Raw genomic sequence first — 16,262 nt, 5'->3', positions numbered from 1 at the left:
TTGTACGGGCGTATGTCTTTGGAAACTTCACAAATTCGATCTTAAAGTTCATAAATCTTTCACAAGAAAACAGTCTTAAGGTGTTTAAATGTTTTCTTGCAAAGTGAATTTCAATGCGATTTTAAGAGGTATAATCCAACTTAGTAATTAAATATTTTTATTGTTTTAAATTTCAAAAGATGTCATCTTGAACAAAAACTGCTGACCAAATAAGAGGCTATTCAAAATGAAACCTCTTATTGGGAAACCAAAGACAAAAGAAATTTCAATGTTTAAGATACTTTCAAGCTTTTCTCTGCGTTCTTCTAACTTCAAGATTTTCGGTGTGAAATTAAAAACCATTTGAATTATTAAGTTAATAAACTATCAACTTGTCTGTATCTTACAACTTTTTTTAAGTCAGTTTATTGAGTGTATTGTTAAGAAGCTTCTTTGTTATTAGCCTAGACTATAGATTTCACGTGTTTCCACAAAAAGTGGTTTAAAGGTATCAAATCCCGAGCGTGTAGGTTAGGTTAGGTTAACGTGGCTGCGGATTTAGAATCCACACACTTAGGCCAAGAGAAAGGCCCATTGTGATACCACATGAATCTAGAGAATTACTTCTAACTAGTAGAACCATTTTGAGCTTTTTATAAAGCGAAGAAGATATTTAATATCCTTTTTAGCTAGTTCGCTGGGATTATCAAAAGAGTAGTCCCCCAGATGAAGTTTGCGTTTGATTGAAAGAGCAGGGCAGGTGCATAAGAGATGAGAGATTGTTTCCTCTTCTTCTTCGTCCATGCAGCTCCTACAGAAGTCATTTGAGGCTACGCCAAGTCGTATTCCGTGTCTGCCTATAAGACAGTGTCCTGTAAGGACACCTATTAGGGAGCTAATATGAAGTCTGCTTTGAGATAACAAGTCTTTAGAGCGCTTTAGGTCCAGTGAAGGCCATATGAGTTTTGTGGCTGCGCATGTTGGTAAGCTGTGCCACCTGGAATTTGCTATCGCAAAAGCTGTTTCTTTTAGCATAAGTTTACATGTAGCTATCGGTATACCTATCTTCTCCCTTTCAGGTGAAATAGGTTTGACGGTTCCATTTTTAGCGAGTTCATCGGCTCTACAATTACCTGTGATGTCTCTGTGGCCCGGCACCCAACAGAAGTGAATGTTAAATTGCTGCGCCATCTCCATAAGAGACGATCGACAATCGAGGGCCGTCAAAGATTTGGTCGAGACACCGTCAAGGGATTTGATAGCAGCTTGACTGTCAGAGAAGATGCGGAAAGCAGAAGTTGATATCACGTTTTCTCTTAGCCAGGAGAGAACCTCTTTGATCGCCAAAATTTCCGCTTGAAAAACGCTACAATGATTAGGGAGGCGGAATGAGATGCTTAGATTAAGCTTTTCTGAGTACACACCACCACCAACTCCCTCATTCGTCTTAGATCCATCTGTATAAAAATGAATACTTTTGTTATCCAGGATTTTTTTGTCCTCCCATTCATCTCTGGATGGAATGGATACCTGGAAGTTTTTTCCAAATAGGGGTTTAGGTATAGTGTAGTCTATGTACTTTGGTATAGAACCAAAGAGGTTCAAAATGATGGAGTGTCCCACATTGTTGTTGGTCCATTGAGATGAGGCGTCGAGTCTTATCGCTGTACTCGCTGCCACTTGTTTACTGAAGATGTAGAGGGGTGTCAGATGGAGGAGAGTGTCTAACGCTGCTGAGGGTGTGGTTCTCAATGCCCCGCTTATGCAGAGACATGCAGTGCGCTGAACTCTGCTGAGTATGTCGCAGTATGTGACTTTCTCCAGTGCAGTCCACCATACTGCAACCCCGTACATAAGTATTGGTCGGATGACCGATGTGTATAGCCAGTAGGTTATGCTAGGTTGAAAACCCCATTTGATTCCTATAGCTTTCTTGCAAAGGAAAAGAGCTACTGTAGCTTTTTTAACTCTTTCCTGTATATTGGATTTCCAACTTAATTTTTTGTCCAATATCAGACCAAGGTATTTGGCTTCATTGGTAAAAATTAGTGGTATACCTTTTATTGAAGGAGGTACAATTACTGGGAGCGTGTAAGAGGTTTACTTTTTAAAAAACCGAAGTCTTAAAATCATGTCTGCTGAAAGTCTTTTTTCTTTTTCTTTTAATCCAACTTGTTGAAATATCATGCCAGAGTTCTTGGGTGCAATCCCTGCCTGTGCCATCTTAACTTTGTTAAAGGATCTGCCTTTTGCGAAGAATTGACAAATCCTACAAGAAGTAATTCTTGTCATGAAAGTGCTTTATCAAATTAGCCGCTCGGACTCGGCTTAGAACTGTAGGTCCAGTCAATTGCCCTGAAAACACACAGGATCATTTGCGCCAAGTAATTTATTTCTTTAAATCCCATTTTTATAATCCCACTTTTTAAAATCCCGGCAAAAATACTTATGAAAAAACAGATGACGGTAATATTTTGTTTACTATTTAATAAAATTAAAAACACTCGACCAAGAAAAAAAAATACTTAACCCAACACAGGCGAATCTTTTTCACCCTTTAATTACCAACCGATTGCACTTACGCCCTTTCCATCCAAGGTCATGGAACCGCTGTTTAAAAATCGACTTAAAAAATAACTCCAAGATCGAAACCTTCTTTATGACCAACAATACCACTTTGGCAGCAATAGGTCCACTGGTATTCTCATAATTCATCTCACTGAATAGTGGAGGATATCTTTAATTCGTTTTGGAGAAATTAAGATTATTGCACTTGATTTTCACAAGCATTTGATAGGGTTTGGCAACAAGCTTTCTTATAGAAAATGCTTGCTTTCGCTTTTCATTAATCCCTCCTTCATTGGATTAGTAATTACCTTTAGAATCGTTCAATAGAAGTAGTATTGGATGAGTTCAAGTCTGAAAACCACAACATAAATGCTGGTGTACCCCAGGGCTCTGGTTTATCTCCAACACTCTTTCTTATTTTTATTAATTACTTCCTGTCTGCAATTTCTAATCCAATACATTGTTTCGCTGACAATGTACTCTTAGCTTATCATATTCGTTGTCAGAGTCACATCCCTCTTCTTCGGATGTGGAACTGCAACGACTTAATATGATGTGCTCATTAAATTCTGACCTAAACAGCATTGTACAATGGGGAATGAAAAACGGCGTGAATTTAATAATTTGAAAGCCCTTACTTAATATCTCGATATGTGAACCATCGTTCTTGTAGAACGGCCACATACGCGATGTCGCCGAAAATGCCACAAGATGTTTGGGTTTTCTAAGGCGATGCAAGAAGTCCCCCCAACCTGATCTGCCTATTGTCTACAAGGTTTACATACGTCTAAAGCCTCAGTATAACTCCCATATCTGGGATGGTGCTCCTGCAACTTACTTAAGCCTCTTGGATAGTATTGAACATAGAGCATTTAGACTGATAGGTGATAATCATAGCATCATTTACGTCGCTTGAACATTGCGAAAAATGTATTGTCTCACCTACTTTTACCATTATTTTAACAGTTTATGCTCTAGAGAAATAGCTAGCTGCATTCCTCCCCTTAAATAGTTGGACTGTAGTAATCGAGCTTTGAGGAATTGTAATCAGTATATCCCCGAGAGTAACTTCGGTCTTACTGTCAAGTACAGAGATTCGTTCTTTAGCCGTACTTCGCGAATGTTGCATTCCTTACCACTCTCTCTCTTTCCCAGGCTTTCCAATATTCAGGAATTCAAAACCAATGAGAACCGACACCTTTCAACCCCGCTTTTTCTTGTGCTCGCACTAGTCTTTAAATAATAAGGGCAGTAATATCCGCTTGAGTGTGCGCTTATTACAAGAAAAAAACCCTGATAATATGCAATGGCACGGGAAACAAACAAATCAAGACTTAATTTACAGCACAACAACAATTCGGTTTGTTTTAATTAAACGTTTAAAGTGATCTTTAAGTTTGGCGTAAACGTTGTTCTGTTTATGAGTCATTGTTCTGTTTATGAGATGATGTGCCAACAAAGCATACTAGAAAAAGTCTAAGGCAGTTGTTCAGTATCAAAGATAGTTTTATATTTCTAGAGTTCTAATAAACAAAACACATTTTTAAAAGCTGTATATTCTTGACCTATGTAAGTTGGCAAGGTTCTTCTTTGTTCTCCATTTTCCAAAAGACTTTGAATACGCAAAAATAAAGTTTCGCTTAACCATCGATTTGAGTATAGTCATTGACGTCTTCTTAAGCCACCCACTTAGAAAATATACTTAAATTAACGTTTTCTATCTTAAGTCGAATCCATAAACTAAATCCTAAGCACACGCAATCAAAATATTATGACCTATAACAAAAACTTAAATTAGATTTTATCTCTGAGATGAAGTTAGTCACAAGTTATACTCTCAAGAAAGTCCTTGAAAAAAAAACAACATTTTTTTAAGTATGTGTGTAAAGTCGTTAAAAACTTTTCAAAGAACAAAAATGCTTTAACCGAAACCGCAATAAAAATTTGCACAGTCCAGCACAAACATTTTCAAACCATAAAGAAATCCTTTTTTTTAAGCTTTGTCTTTTGATGATGATGTGGTTCTGTGTTTTTTTCGTCATGCCTTTAAATGTCAACTTCCATTTTGATTATAAGGATTTATTTTTTGTCGTTTGTCGTCTGTTTTCGTTTGACATAAAATTCTTCACAACTTGCCACCCAAGTCTGCCACCCAATAAAAAAATCCAACGACTTCTGTTGCGTATATCTTCTTCATCTTCTTTAAAGAAAGAACAAATAAAACTGAAAAGTTAAAACAAATTCCTTACTTAACATTCTTCTCGTAAATTGAACTCGTAAATCTTCCCTTCTTATCCCGAAAAACCAAACATCATACACCATACATATGTATATGCAAATTGCAGAAGCCGCTACCACTTACGTTTAAAACGCATATATATACATACGTGTACATTTAGTCGGTACTTTAGGTATGTATGTGTAGATTTTGCCTTATCTTCCGCACTAATTGCCCGAAAGTCTGTGTTAAGGCATCTCTATACCGCCACCGCCGTCATTGAACCGTTCCGACTGACGAAGAAGACGATATGACGAGATCCATATGAGAATCCCTTCAAGGATTCCGCAAATACCTACATCCATAGCTACTCGTACATATATTGAAGTTGGAGGAGGTATGTTTCTGTCAGCATTCGAACTTATGCGGAACAAATTACTCTCCTCACAGCAGTCGTATCGTCTTTTTGGCGGAGCATCACACTTGAAATTTTCAATCCCTAATAGGTACGACTCGTATCGTTTGTATCTCTAAATGTGTAAAGATATATATGCACAAACAGACAGACTTAATGTACTCCTACTCCAGGCCTAATGCGGCGGCTAATTTTCACCTATTAAAAGTATCTCTTCTCTATATAAGATGATGATACCCCTGGCCCTAGTTGCTGATGTAGGATGGATCTATGTGAGCTCTAGAGTTCACTTCCTTGGAATTATTTTATGGCCACCATCCGAATCGGCTAGGATTCTAAAAATAAAATCCAATCGAGATCGAGTGTGGTGTCTGTGGTGTGGTGAGGCGATGGTTATAGTGATGGAAGAATTTTTGGCATTCGCACATATCGCACATAAGAGTACCTCATATATCCCAACCATACGACGACGATGACGACTACCAAACGACTTCACAAATGACGGAAAGTAATTCCATTGGGAGTCATCAAACCGTCCGAAATGCCACCGCAATGTGAGACTCAAGACCGCTGCCGTACATAAAACACACAGAGATATAGGTATTCTGATGGCATTTGCTACACTGCCAATTGGATGCTGGAAATGGATTCACTTTTGCAGCCGGCAATCACCCGAAAATCCAATCTTATGGTTATTTTTAAGTCTTCTTTGGACTATGGAGATGATATGATCTCTCTAATGGGACAAAGTTGGCCACCACATTGACGATGACGACGACGACGACTATGAGGACGATGAAAGGAGAGGTGTGTAGAGGAGAGAAAAGGGCAGAAAGAAATTGAAAGCCACAGATGGAAAATATAGACACTGCAATAATTGCATTCCCCAGGTTGTTCTACATATGTACATAAAGCCAACACAAAAATGCGTGTGACAGTGGCAGACGACAATTTTGAGTTGAGACATTTATAAAGTCCATTCACAGTGCTGTGATAAATTTTCTAGGGAGAAAATTATTTTTCATTAGAAATTAAGTGAATATGATGTTTCTTATGCAGATTCAGGTGTGTATTCTGTTTTTAGGTTAAATTTATAGGTGGTTTTTCAATAAGAGGTTTATTTTAACAGTCGAGTATTTTTTAAGAGAAATTAATGGATTTTAATTTTATAGCTAGGAGGAAGGAATGCCATTAACAGTGGACAAAATTATCAGTGACTGACATGGCTACAGTTTCAGCACCTTTTCAAAAAATGTATGTGTTTATGCTTTTATTGATAACTTCACGAATTCCATCTTAAAGGTCTTGAAATAATTGCTAAACCTTACCATATACGTACCTCCTTGTTAAATCAGAAGAACTCAGTGGCCAACTATGATTACCTCTCCAAAAAATAACACGATCAGGAAGCTTCCTACAAAACTTCGAACTGTCACGTAAAATGTTTGTAGTGAACGTTGTATATTTCAATGCTTTGTTGAAACGTGTATCGTTTGACTTTAAGTGAAAGCGTAGTTTTTGTTTGTCAAATGTCAAAAGTAGACACATCTAAAAATGACAGCTGTCCAAATAGGAGGCTACTCCTATTTGAAAAACAAAGGCTAGGGCCTGATTCACAATAATAAATTCCCATTATTGTATTTACTAAATTTCAAATGAGAAAAAAGCCAAATTTTCTTTTAAAAAACTTAAAAAAAATTAGGCTCGTTTGGCAGAAATATCCGTAGTGAAGTATGAATTTACAAATAATTGAAGTAGGATCAAACTTCGAGTAGAATTTTGACGTTTACTCGAGCCTCGAATATAGATGTTGGTACATTTGATAAAATGATAACTCTTGTGCAATTTTTTTCTCAAATCTACTTCCATTTTTTATTTAAGAAGTGGTAAAGCTGTTGATAACTGTGGTGCATTTCGAGGGTATGTTCGTAGAGTATGAAAAACAGTTTTCGGATAAGCTTTACTCGTTTTTCAAAGAGAATTTACGCCTTCTAATCTTCTAATGCTTGCGACACTCTTTGAGATTCCATGATTTATCTGCAACCAAACTAAAGTGAATTAAAGACACGACCAGACGTGGAAACTCAGTTGACATTTTTATAAGAAAAACGCTTAATTCTGGGAAGATAATGGAGCCAGTCAGCATACGAGTATCTATAGGAAATTTGCCAGATTGGTCGCTTTGCAACTCGACACGCATGTTCTTGCTTAAATAAAGCACTTTGACATGTTTCCACAAACTGGAGGACTTTAAACACGCATAGATTTCATCAGCTGGCGTTGATCGTGCAATGTTTGAAGAGAATCTCCTGCTAATAAATCGTACATTCATCCCAAAAAATCAATTTACATTGCTGCCAAACCTTTTCCGTTGCAGACAACTTCGAAATTTTGCAGGTTGGAGTTTCATTGCTTTTCATATTTAATGGCAATTTTAGTGCTGAATGGCTTGTTCGACCAATTTCAAGCAAAGTTGCTGAGTGTAATTCCAATTATATTTTGTGAGCGAATTGTTACTAATAATATTGAAATCAAAAAAGTTTTTCCTGTACTACATCTAAGAAGTAAATCCCTCCAGTTTCATCATTTGTTACTTTCATTAGAGTATCAAATACATACTTCTGTTATTCATTCAACAGTGGAAGATTTTTTTGAATAATTCTTTCAAAGTTTTGAGATCATACAGTTTTTCTCGATGCAACTCTTGGTTAAAAGCATCATTCATTGGACGATTGGGAGTGGTCAGGCCTAATTGAATTAATAGTTTGTTGGATATTATCAAGCACATGTCCTCAATTGAAATCAATTCTTTATTTTTCTTCACTGATATGTTTATTTGGATTTCTCATTCTATTTAAAAAAAAACATTTTTGTACCAAACACTATAAAATTAAATAAATAAGCAATGGGGTATACATTATAAATTGTCAGTGATCAAACTTAAATAATATTTGATCTTAAAAATTATTCATTTTGTTGCAACTAATTTCTATCAATAAACATCTTAACTTAGCAACACAATCCAATAGTTTCGTTTTTGTATTTTAATGCCTTACAGTGTGAGCAAACCGAGTTCAAAAAACCAACTTCGATCATTAGTTGAATGTCGCAATCGCACTTCACGCGTTTGTGATATCTGAATTATTTCACGTTCAATTTGGTCTTCACGTTCTTGTGTAGTACGATTAGATCGGTAATAAGCTTGTTTTGTAGCAGTTCGGGTTCTTCTACCTAAATTGCTTCGTCTTATAGGAGGCATATCAAATAAAAGTTACTTTGTCACTAAACACTAACACTGATCGACATCAAAACTTTTTTTTCTTTTTTTAAATTTGATATGACTTAAAGTCAAATTCTTTAAGCCGACTACGTTTTAGTTAGAAAACATATGTATGGGAAAAAGAAATGGGCTGTTTTTATGGTTTTACCGGCAATTATTTGATTTTTTCTCGACGTAAAAACCATCCTTGAACTTCAACAAATATTTAAAAAAAGAATTGGCCACATTGGTCCAGACGTTGTTGAGTTATGCGGTAACCAACATATTTAAAAAAAAATTCAATTAAAAAGTGTTTTTGAAAGAACCTCAATTTTTGTCAAAATAAAAAAACTAATTGAATTTTTCAAAAAACTATATTATTTATAAAATGAATTAAGTTAATTTTGCTATATGTTAGATTTGTCAAACGTTCGCTTTAAGTCGAACTTCCAATTCGCTTTTCGTAATTGGGGCCAAATTTATTTGAAGTCAATTCTACTCGTTCTTGAGATATGGCTGTCGAAAATAGATACACACAATTTTCGAATCTCTAAAGTTCTATCAGGGACCCATAATTTGCGCTTAACCGAATAGTATTAAGTACAAAGTAAAGTGAATTCGAACCAATGTCCATCTGCCTCGAATCAAAAACCCCATTTGGAAAATTGTATTGACACCTCACTGTATCAATAAGTAAACGCTTTGTTTTGTCCGTCGTCGTCGTTGCTCGTTTCGTTTCAGTGAGTGTGTCGAAATTGAATGTCGGGCACTCTGTCACATGCACATGGCCTCAACCCATCAACCATCGCACAACTCACAAGAAAAGGATTTTCTTTGCTGTTCAAAAAAAAAAGAAAAAAACGAACCAAAAAATATAATTTTTGAAAGAAAAAACAAAACATCACGTTATGTATTTTCAAACTCTCGCATAAATTCCATCTCTGACTGAATCAATTGCAGTCAGATTTCTTCCCTCTGTCCATGACACATGTCTGATAATTCTATTTTGGTTAAACTGACAGCAAGTGACACAAGGTGACAGTTGTTGAAATGCTTCGATTGAGTGTGTTCACCGAAGGGATGAATTTTTGGATACTTGCATCACACATCATGCCACCGCTCGCTAGCTCGGAGGAGGCTTCACTTGTATCTATCTCTAAGACTCAAGAGATCAGCTGCAGGAAGTGGTACTCGCATTTCAAAAACAATCTTTTTCCCAGTTAAGATACTCTTTGGGATGACAACAACGACGAAGACGACGACGTGCATATGGTATTCTCCACGCGCGCCGCCGTCGAAGCGCGTTAACTGTGAAAACAAAAATAATGTTTAATGCCACAGCGAAACATTCAATTTGCTGGCATGACAGAGCATAGCAATTTCGCAAATAGCCTCCGTGCATAGATTTTATTTCACAAAAGAAAAATTGAAGCCAGCAGAACAACACACTCTGTGAAAATTTCATGTTTTTTGTTTCTGTTTTCGAACTTATCTTTGTATCTTATTGTAGCTTGGCTTGTTCAAAGCTTCATTCCACGATGCGAAAAAATATTGGGAGGATAGAATTTCATTGCATGCATCCGCCCGCGCACAGCTGTAACTGGGTGAATGTAACTACATATATAAGAAAGAAGTTAAAACCTATATCTACATAGCATCAGGAGGTGGATTCCTGTGATGCATTTTCCTCGAAGCTGCAGCAGCGTAGAAGCATCATCATCACAAGAAGACACAAACCGTTCGGCCTCATAGATTTCAAGCCTTTCAAACTGTCTTATTAGAGGTTGTTCGAATGCCATTAATTTCATCCCTAAGGGACTACTGTTGGATGCGATGTTGTTCTGGCATGTTCCAGAGGTATAGTAGACCTACAAGTCGCTTGTAACAATGTGTCGGTGATGTTGCTCTGGAATCTGACAAGTTAGTTGCACGGAATGGAAACTTGAATTTTTTTCCTCGTTTTGGTTCTGATGCTGCTCTGATGTTACAACCAAAGGCTTTGTACTCGTATTTGAATTCCTTTAGTTTGGTGAAGCGAATGGAGAATGTGATATTGTAGCAGCATCAGCAGTGCGGTGGAAACATAGAATAGTTGCTTTTTTGTCTATATGGCATGTTACAAGTCATCGGGAACGAATCCCATTCCCATCCCAGCTTTATGCACTCCTCTTTTTTTTCGTTCTTGATTTTTTGAGAAAATGAAATAATTTGCCAGTGGCAGTATTTGGGTAGAAAGAAGGATTATTATCACAGCACGAGGATGTTTCTCCGTAATAATAATAATATAAGGTTGCCATGGATGGATGGTGTTACGGTGAAAATGGAGGGATGATTTATATAGTTCGCGGGAGTTCAATTTGCTTCAAGGATTAAACATTGTATATCTATCTATGTACATATAAAAAGTCAGGTTGATATGGTGTTATGGGAATTCATTAATTTTAAGTGATGTGTGATGCAACTGCAACAATACTTTATAGAAGTTCGTTCATTTACAATATTGTTCCATTTTATGCTTGAAACAAAATGCAAATCGAAATGAGAGATTTTTCAATTTCTTTCGAATATTGTCAATAAATCAGACTTAAGGTAGATGCTATACAGTTAAAACACTTCAACTTTCCGGAGCACTGACTGCAAACCTGCCAGCAATATGCTCTGTCAAACCATAAGAAAGGAAACCATTATTTGTTTATCATTGATTTTCATCTTGAAACAATATTTCGGTCTGATTGCGGAGTAAAATACAAAAAATTGGAACTTGACGGCGGAAATTCGTATAAAAACAGACTAATTAAAAGTTGTTATTTCATGAAGTTATTTGAATTCTTTATTGAAAGTGGTAGGAAATCATTTTCGTGCTTTTAAAATTGGTTTTTGAGATTTTTTTCAACAGAATCTCATCTGGTTACGTGGAAGAACTTTAAGTGCGGAAGAAGGGTCAAAACCACTGCATACAAAGATTGTGGCCTTTCTGGTCTCGAAATCGCTAGAAAGTTAAGGGGATCCAATACAGTTAGTCATAACTTTTTTAAGTCAGGTGAAAGTTATGAACAAAATTGCCAACTACGTGCAAAATAAATTGCTTACAACACGTCAAGTTCGAATGATATCGCGTGGAGCCATCAGAAACAAGCAATTTACTTCTCAAATTAAGGCTTAACTGACTTGCCTGTTTCAACCCGACCAGTTAGACAAATTTTGAAAGAGCCAACTCCAACCTTGTTTAAAAAAAAAAAAAAAATCCAAGAAGCCAGCTTTGAATGCAGCCCATAAGTCAGCAAGGCTAAATTTTCCTGAAATTGTGGAGTGGAGAAAAGTTATGTTTAAAGATGGAAAAAACTCAATTTGGATGGTCCAGATGGATTTCAGACCTATTGGCATGACAAACTCCTTCAAACAGAAGTGAGAATGAATCACAACTTCGGTGGTGGAAGCGTAATAGTTTAGGCAGCTTTTTCCTCAAATGGAAAGACTGAAATTGCATTCGTACCTTGAATGATAAACTCATAAATGCATGCTGAGTTGTTAGAAGAAGTTATGGTTGAGAAAGCTTAAGAGTTATGCGGAGGTGACTTCAAATTCCAGCCGGGTAACGCTTCTATCCATTTCTCGCGAAGGATGAGAGACTGGTTTGAGGAGAAACAAATAACATTTCTTGATTGGCCGTCTCGAAGTCCCGATTTAAATCCTATAGAGCATCTATGGGGACGCAATAACTGAACAATGAGCTACAATAGGGTGTGTCCAAACATCAACGTGGTGAAGGATTTGTTCATGATTGCAGGCGTAGAGGTTATGTAAAATGAAACAAGTCAATTTTAAAATATCGTTTTTGGTAGGTTGATATTTTGATATTACTAAGTTTCTGTTCTTAACGGTTATATCGGCTTCATTGTCTGCGTTTTACATCGATGTGACCTGGCATCAAAAAAAATCTTTATCGCTTTTCCAACTTTCATGACGTTGTCTCTGATTTTGATGAAGAATTATTGATTGTTGATGTTTCCAATGGCGGCTAAAGTTGAAAGACTGTCTGTCCATATCACTGTTTTTTCTTGGATTTGCTGAGGAAACAGAGAAAAATGGTAATAGCTTTTCAGAAGAAATTAGATTGTTGTTTGAATCTACAATTAATCACATTTTGAACCATCGGTAAAGAAGATATTCCAATTATTTCTAATGAAAGGATTCATAAATTCGTGAAAATGCTTAAGATACATCTCTTTCAGAGTTGAGTCTTTTTTAAATTGAGCGAGTGTAGTTTTGATGAATTCTTTCGGGCATGACCAAGTAGGGTTACACTCGACATCTTTTTTTTTTTAATTTTTGGTTCAATGCCGATTTTTCTCGCATACGTTAAAGTTATGTAGAGAGCTGATGGTTTTTGAGGTGTCTTTAAGTGTTTTAGTCTAAAACATTTAAGTATGTACTTTTCATATAAGCCTTGATGAAAGGACTAATTTTTTATTTTATCAATAAAAAATTTATGGACACAGTTGTTTTTAATGGCTTTTATTATTTCGGGTGTTTTTTTTATAAGCGTACATTTTTGCTAGGAAAGTTTTGTTTTATCCTTAATTATTGGAACCTTTTTCTTCCAAATGATTTACGATAACCTGGCAACAGTTTTAGGTTAAAATACGAATTTAAATTGTACCAAAAGTGATATTTACGTTTTGTAATTAATACTAAAGAGATTCAGGAGGAATGCAAAATTTAGCTGCTTACCCGTTAAGCCAAAAATTAACTTCATCATTGAAGAATTTTTTATTAATGAAGGGTGTACCAAAATTAACGCAAGATTTGAATTTGCCGTCATTTGTGCAGTGAAGTGTTGGCAACCCTGAAAAAAATCAATTGGACAGCTAACAGTATAGGGTTATTAAAAATGAAGCGTTACACGATAGAACAACGTGTCTTCATTATTAAAGAATATTTCAAAAATAGTGAAAGCTTGGCGGCTGCAGTTCGAAAATTTCATACAAAATATGGTCGGAATAGTGTTTTAACTTCGTCAACTGTGAAGAGATTAATTGAAACATTCTTGGAGACTGGATCCGTTGGAGACGCCACACTGGTCGTCCAAAAACAAGCCGTTCAAATGTGAACGTCGAAGCAGTGCGTGAGAGTGTAGCTGACAATCCAGGAACCTCAATTCGACGTCGTGGACAAGAATTGCAAATTTCAAGAACCTCTCTACAGCGTATACTCACCAAAGATCTGTGTCTTCATGCTTACAAAATTCAATTAACACAACAATTGAAGCCTAATGACCATGGACAGAGAAGAGAGTTCGTTGAATGGATTATTGAACATCAACAAATGGACCCTGATTTTTCGAGCAAAATCATCCTAAGCGATGAGGCACATTTTCATCTTGATGGCTTTGTCAATCGCCGAAATTGCCGCATTTGGGGTTCGGAGAACCCACAGGTAATTGTCGAAAAACAAATGCATCCACAACGCGTGACTGTATGGTGTTGATTTTGGGCTGGAGGCATAATTGGGCCATATTTTTTTGAAAATGATACTGGTCAAGCAGTGACTGGTGCTCGATATCGCGACATGATTACACAGTTCTTTCTGCCAAAATTGGATGATATTGATTTGTCCAATATGTGGTTTCAACAAGACGGTGCCACATGTCATACAGCCCGTGAAACAATTTAATTACTGCATGAGACATTTCCAGGTCGTGTGATTTAACATCATTAGACTTCTTTTTATTAGGTTATTTGAAATCACAAGTCTATGTCAACAAGCCCACAACCACCCGTGCGTTTTCTATTTAATTCAAATATTGCGTTAATTTTTGGACACCCTTTACAAAAACAAAATATATTGAAATACAAAAATCTAAACTGTAATTTAGACATACACATTTTAGCCAAAATTTCCTGAGATTTGAACACTTTTACATAATATGTTTGTATCATTTTTTCTAACGAACTTTCATCAGCCAAATGGGTAATTTTAAAACTCGTGGCGATAGTTTTTAAAGTGCAGTATTGTCACGCCGAAGGTTAGGCTTACCCTCAAATTATACCTCCTAGATAAGTAAAAAGGTTATTGCATCATCAATATCCGAAACAAAATTCTCACTAAAATTTCTAAGCATCCAGTCCTAGACTTGATCAGGATTTGAGTACGTGGAAAGTATTTGGGTCTAGGTGGAAATTTGGGTAGGGTGCCTTTCTAAAACATTCCATTTTTATGTGAGAATTTCAGAACGTCCTGCAAGTTCAAAAACAAGGTCTTCACATAGGTCGTACAAAAACCTTCATTTATTTTAATAATATGTACAATAGATCCTTTGAAGCGTAACTAGCGTCAAGGGCTAAGCATCTATGGCTTGCGATTCCTCAGAAACTTTGCCAACCATTTTTGCTCGTGGCGTATAAACTAATGTTAAATGTTCCGTTTTCGTCCAATTTGTATTCCACTTTCGTCGGTGTCACTATGCTCTGGGATCCAACGAAGGTTAAACGTGTGGACTTTTTTAAATAAACTTAATTCCTAACGGCAATATATCACCAATTTGAAAAATCACCGTAGAAAAATGTTGAATGTTCAGAAACTATAAGTGCACTAGTCTAGCCGCTTTATTGATGATTTAAGGGGATAAGATAATGAACCCACTTCCTCTACCATTTTGGAGCCATCTTTAAATACCGGTACATAATTTCTCCTGTACCTATTTACGGTTTGGTTCATCTCCGAAGAATTGAAAAAAATTAAATAGTGAACATAGCCTAACAATTCTACTTGATTCAAATAAGATCTTCTTATATCAACGAGTATAGGGCATATAATTATTTGATTTTACCTATTATTATCACTCAATCATCTTCAAATACTTTCTCCTCCCTTTAATTAGTTAATTATTATTGATGTTGAGACCTTCAATATCACGCACAAATTTTGCAATAAGCTCTCTAATTAATTAATAAAAAATTCACAATACTGCCAGACATCAGCGGTCAAGTTCGACCTACATAAACTATGTATACTATACAGTTTTACACTGAATTACTGGCCCCCCAAGGACTTTAAACAAATTAAAACTGTTGTTGTAAATATGTTACAATTATTTTGAAATTTCAAATCCATACAGCTAGCTACCAATTACATAGCAATTTTTCTGTCATCTCATCAAAGGTTGTTTTCCTTGAACGGATCAAAACAAAATCAACACAGTTTTAACCCGATGATAACTTATGCAAATTATCGTCTTCTACATATACACCAAATATCTGCCTACCTGGAGGGCTCGGATCAGAGAGTATCTCTGTTAAAAGTTTCAATATGCTTAAGTATATAATGTGCTTGCGGAGGAATACGGATTTAAGGCTTTCAACAGTTTAAATATAATAACAGACAATACTCAACATCAACACCACCGTTTCTCTGTTGGTCGATGTGAATCTCACGGTCTGTATTTATTTTCTTTTTTTCAACTCTGGTGTTCACATATCCGCCTTGAAGGCATTAACCCTTTTTTTTAACTTAGTTGGGGTTACCTATATTATTATAAACGCCTCCGATATATGCACATTGTCGGTCGTTGTTCTTTTTTTTTTGAAAACATTAATAATTCCTCCTTTCGCACGCGGTTAAAGAACACCACAATTATGACAGAAAGCAATTTTTGTACCCTACGCACATTTTTATGTTAAACAATTAGCTGATGTTAATTTTGTTGGAGCATATTTGGAGCTAAAGCCTTCCGCGAGATCCCTTTTGTAAGTAATGGAAATTTCCGGTCTGGCCAAGTTCCAAAGTGACACCACCATCCAAATAAAATATCTTCTACTCTTGGT

The 16,262-nt window shown here is 36.2% G+C and overlaps 1 protein-coding gene across 2 annotated transcripts in view; it reads left to right on the top strand.

Moving 5' to 3' along the window:
• LOC129948809 (roundabout homolog 2) overlaps positions 1–16,262 on the top strand; it is a 396,541-nt gene that overhangs the window by 253,908 nt on the left and 126,371 nt on the right. The window lies entirely within an intron of this gene.

The sequence above is a fragment of the Eupeodes corollae genome, chromosome 3, assembly GCF_945859685.1.
Source record: "Eupeodes corollae chromosome 3, idEupCoro1.1, whole genome shotgun sequence".
Lineage (NCBI taxonomy): Eukaryota > Metazoa > Arthropoda > Insecta > Diptera > Syrphidae > Eupeodes > Eupeodes corollae.
Note: the sequence above shows the minus strand (reverse complement) of the source record. Positions and strands in the feature narration are given on the sequence as shown.